A 5,531-nucleotide genomic window follows, 5' to 3' on the forward strand; every position below is an offset into this window, starting at 1 on the left:
ACTTGAAAGTTATAAAAAATATTTAGAGATGTGTAAATACTTTCTGCCACTTTCTTCTTAAACACTGTTACAGTGATTATACTACTTATATTTTGGATTTATAGATTGGGTTCTATCAACGCACATGACAGGCTACTGTGCTAACTGGGCCATCTATTTTGTAATGTTAAACTAGCTGATTACAGTCCTTTGACGCTGATTAGAGTAATTTGAGTGGCGCAAGGTTCTGAAAAATGCCCTTTCAAAGGTAGATTCACGCTATCCGTCTAGCCAGCGCGCCGTGTCGAGGACTGTGGTATCGAGGACATTATCGAATGTTCTTGATCGCTCTTATTTCATTGAGGAGTCTTCACGTTAATCAAGTTAAGATATTGATGTGCTAAATAATTTTTGAAGTTTAAGAAATAAAGTATAAATTCCGTTTCTAACAACCCTCTAAAATTAATCAATCCTGCATGGATTATATACTCGTATATTTTAAACATTGTGTTTTCATTTGATCTGAATATGTATTGTAGCGGGTTACCCCGGTTACTTCGGTCCTTTCTAGAATTTAAGAACCGTTCCCTCGCAGTTAGTATGGGTTACAGAAACCTTCCTTGTTAACCGGGTAAAGGTTACAGTTACGCGGCGGTTCGGATCCCTGCATCGGAGTCCAGAGCCCTACAATGGGCGGGTTTGATCGATTTGATCCGCCCGTCATCCGACTATATCTCGATGCACCCGAACCGTCCGGACCCGAACTTTCACTAACCTGTGATACCCGCGGCTAACCCGCCCATACTCGCCCGACGTCGCCGAGCGCTTATCCGATTCGCCCGTACTTACCCGCGGCGGATGAGTCAGATCACTGTTCGTTGAAAACAGTTTCACTGCTACCTCTGCAGACAGGCATCCTTCTTTAGCAGTAGCCCACCGATTTGCAGACCAATGACCATTGACGGATCCAGAGGGGGGCGATAGGGACCCCCTTCAAGAGTAATAAAATAGAAAAATATTATGAAATTGTGTATTATTCTGTATAAATAATTATTGTGAATTTAATTAATTAGGCTATAGTATCTGATAGAGATATTCAAATATAAGTTACAAGCAAATTTTAAATCTTGTAAAAGAGAGTTCAAAAATGTATTTATGTACTTTTACATATTTCGCGCCCTCCAAGAAAGGCTCCTGAATCCGCCTCTGCAGATGAATCGGCAGCTTCGGGGGGAGGGGGATGAACCTGGGATGAATAATTCTTTGAATTAATATTTCTTTTTGCTAACTAATGGTTTTTCCTTCTGTTCTTAAGTATAAAACCATACCTTCACAATTTGAAATTAATTCTCTGCTCAGTTTCCGAAAAAAACACTCACAAAATTTTCATATCAATTTCCGATCGTCGATTCGGGTTCCCTCCTTAAAGTTATTCACTAAAATAACTTTAATAGTGTTTGCAAAATAGGAGTATAACAATTAAAATTGTTCGAAATGAAAAGTTTTTATATAGATAAACTTATAATTTATTTGTATAATAGTGTCATGGTGTTATACTACCACAAAAAACTATGTTTACTGGTTAAATTATTGGCTCTACAATAACGCTTCATAACACTTTTATATTGCTTTCATTAAGATCTACATACAACATAAAAGCAAAACGAAACCGATCCGAAAACTAAAAAATTTCGTCATTTTTTAAAAAATTGATTTTTTATATATTTTTTAACATTTTTTTTTCAATATACCTACTTGGATTTCATTTTTTTTAGCCTGATTTACAGTTCAAACACCGCTCAGCTCTGTCGTAGTCACCTCTCATCAACGCAAACGTCGCTGTAAGTCCTGCATCCACCGCTAGGTGATGTTTTCGGTAGACACTTTCTCGCAGCTATTTTTCACGACAAGTTTCATAAGAGGCCAGTTGTTTTGTGAATTAGTATCGCTTCTCGGCCTTATGGCTAAGATCAAAGTGTAGTATCTGTTCTTATCAGCTTAATATCTGATACACTCCCCATTGGGGAGTCAGAATATTAATCTGATTTTTGGAAACTGACGGAGCGTTGGTGCTTGCTCCACCTCCGTCGCGAGTCAGCCTGGCATTGCAGTGCCGCCAGGATTGGCTCAATTAGCTCATTCTAAACATACATTCTGACTCCCCAGAACAGAGCCATAAGCCCGGGAAGCGACTTAGTCGTTGTGCGGAGGTTCTTCGGTCCGAGCGGTGAAAATTTCTAAGTCCCGCGAAAAGTGCCTCCGACCGCGTGCGCCGCTGCCAGGACTGGGATTGGAGCCCGACAAGTCACCGACCGAGTAAGTCTTTTCCTTCTTCTATCTATCGCTTTCTCCCTCTAGGAGCCGTTCACTGGGTGACGTCACTCTCTCTGACGTCACGTAGGCGCACGGCACCTAGTTCCCCCAGCTGATCGTCGCGGACGGGTGAGCCCGCTCCCTCGCCCCGCGCCTCAGGTGGCACCTACAAACCCGCGCTTCTTCTCGCGACCTTTCTCAAAACAATTAACGGTTTGCCGTTGGTTGTTTTCTGAAAGGTTCAAATTGCACGCGTGGATTTTCGCCGTTTCGCGAGTAATATCGCGGTGCGGTGCACCACGGTGCATGCGAGGGGGGTTCCTTTCTGTTCCCGTCGGAAAAATTCAAAGGAAGAGGTGTAATAATTGACCAAGATTCGTTGACGTTGGTTAGAAAACCTGTCATTTTTAACACCGGACACACACCTCTTCCAGAGAGCTTCCCGACTCCTTCCTGCTTCTCTACCGCGGGTAGAATCTTTTCTGCACAACTGATTCCCGCTCGGGAATCAGGCCTGGTTTTCTTATTCTAGTCTCTTTTATTTTCTGACTCTCGCGATAGAGAGGCTTCCCTTTTCGCCTCCGCGTCCTTCTCTATCGCCCGCTTTCTCTCTCTGTCTCTACAGCTGTTCTTCCTTCGACACGTCTCTCTGTCTCCCACTCTATTGCTGTCCTTCTTTCGTACACGAGCTCGGTCGGGGACGGCCGAAGGGAACTTAGCCGGTGTTGCCCGCTAATATCTGTGATATTTTAGCCGTGATTTCTGTTGCTTGTCTGGTTGTGTATTTATTTATTTGTTCATGTTGACGCGTTGTTTATTTATGCAGTTTTATTTATACATTTTTATTTATACATTTTTATTTATACATTTTTATTTTTATTTATAGATTTCTATTTATACATTTTTATTTATAGATTTCTATTTATACAGTTTTATTTATACATTTTTATTTCTATTTATAGATTTCTATTTATACATTTTTATTTATAGATTTCTATTTATACATTTTTATTTATACATTTTTATTTTTATTTATAGATTTCTATTTATACATTTTTATTTATAGATTTCTATTTATACAGTTTTATATATACATTTTTACTTTCACGTTTCTATTTATACACTCTTATCTATACACTTTTATTTATACATTTTTATTTATACACTTTTACCTCTGCATTTTTAACCACGGACGTCACATATTTTATATTTTTACTACCAATCAGTATTTCAGCCGGGGAGCAACTCTAGCCACCTTTTTTCTTTTTCTATTTTATTTATACACCTGTCCGTCTCTTATTTATTTTATTTATACATTGTTGCGTGTCGTATATTTATTTACTTGTTTACTGTCTTTTTATTACTCCTGACGCGCGTTTAAGAGACAAGAGGCAACGCCGGCGCTTCAACCTGGCCTGGCGCTATTAGACATTACAGCGCCCATTCTATTGTATTTCCTGTGTTTTATTTATTGATTTTATTATATTTTTTTTGTGTGTTCCGCGTTATTTATTTTATACATCTCGGCGACTGCCCGGATTTGCATTTGCTAGAACTATCGTTCTCCGCTCTTATTACGTATTGCTATTTTATTTTTCTCTTTCGAACGCTTAAATTTTCGCGCCGCTGTGCTGCTGCACCTTCATATTCATTCCCATTAGTCATTCACGCATTCATCTCATCCACTGCGCGCCCACGCACTCGGGAGACTTTCATCGTTGGTCCGGCGATATAACCACTCTAGTCATTTTTATATATTTTCTCCTTTTCTTTTCTGCTTTTCGCTTTTCTTTTCTCCCCTTTTTTTTTCCGTTTTAAATGACCTCGCCGGTCCCAACGATGGAAGTTGCCGTCGAACTACCGGCCACGGACGGCTTAACGTGTCCCGAGTGCTTTAGCAAAAAATCGTCGAAAAGCAACTCGTTTCGGTACAGGGGGTACGTGGAGTTCGCCCAGCACGTAAAGCGGACTCACGCGGGGTGGACGTTAAAACCTACCTGTCGGTACTGCGGCCACGTGGGAAAGGGTAAATACCCTATAAAGGACGTTAACGCCCACGTGGCCAAATTCCACCCCGCGACCGCGAGTGCTGGGACTGCTCCGCGTGCGCCCTGTACTGAAGGGGCGCGCAGATCCGGCAGCGGCGCAAGCGGCGGAGGCGACCCCCTACAGAGCCACCCTTCAGGATCGGGGGCTGCGACGGTTTCCCCCGCGCTGCGCACGACAACCCCTCCCGTGCGCCGAACAATCACCCCCCCAGTCCCCCGCAAAACTACCCCCCCCGCACCCCGGAAATCTACCCCCAACGCGACCACGACGGCAGTGGCCAAGAGACCGTCGACGGAGAGGGCCTCCGTCGCGTCAAGACCACCCCCGCCTACCACCAAGACCACGAGGGTCGCCACCGCTGTCGCCCCTAGTACCCTTCGCTCGAAGGGAGCTGCTGCTGCACCAGCAACAGCCCGTCCACCACCTCGCACCACCACCACCAAGGCGATTGGGGCTGCCACCACCACCGCCCGCTGCGGCTCTCCCCCTACCACCTACGCGGAGGCTGCAGCCAGGAACCAGGGGCCCTCCACCACCATCTCGAGGGGGAGTTCATCGACGTCCGGCCATAATTCCACCAGGGGAAGCTTGGAGAAGCAGCCCGCGAAGAAAAGGTCACTGGGCACTCCACCGAGCCCAGTGACCCGAAGACTGACGAGGTCCTCCAGTCTGCCCCCGAGGTCCACAGCGGTCCCAGTGCCCCCCACCACCTCCTCCACCACCATCAAGAGGGGGGCGGGGCACCCGAAGAAGGAAACGGCATCGCTGGCGGGCCATGGGACCATCACCACGTCCAGCAAGAGGGGGCCGGGTCGGCCTAGGAAGACCCCGACCCCCGTGGAGCCCACGGGGGCACCGACTCACCCTCCCGGACCTTCAACATCGGCCAGCTCCATCGGGCAAGTCCGGGAGGAGAGGACCTCCACACAAAGGGCGGCCTCGACTTCCCCAAATTGGCCGGCGACTCCCCCGGCACGGACGAGCTGCGCTGTCCTGACCCCCCCGGCTGTCGTGACGTCATCGACTGGGGCCACTTTAACCACGAGTACTGTCACGACGACGTCTCGTGGTGGCCCCGTCATGACGTCGTGTATATACACGGGGCCCACGGTCAGGGTCGTCACGGCGCGGCCTCTCGTCCTCCGGCCTCTGGTTCCCATCGAGGAGGAGGGGGGCCTGGAGGTCCCCCA

At 46.3% G+C, this 5,531-nt stretch overlaps 1 non-coding gene across 1 annotated transcript; it reads left to right on the forward strand.

The window, feature by feature from the left end:
- Positions 1–1,923: 1,923 nt before the first annotated feature.
- Positions 1,924–2,115, forward strand: LOC143374451 (U2 spliceosomal RNA). The gene has a single exon (XR_013086665.1). It is a non-coding gene; the product is annotated as a U2 spliceosomal RNA (small nuclear RNA).
- The last annotated feature ends 3,416 nt before the right edge of the window (positions 2,116–5,531 follow it).

Source organism: Andrena cerasifolii, chromosome 10, assembly GCF_050908995.1.
Source record: "Andrena cerasifolii isolate SP2316 chromosome 10, iyAndCera1_principal, whole genome shotgun sequence".
NCBI lineage: Eukaryota > Metazoa > Arthropoda > Insecta > Hymenoptera > Andrenidae > Andrena > Andrena cerasifolii.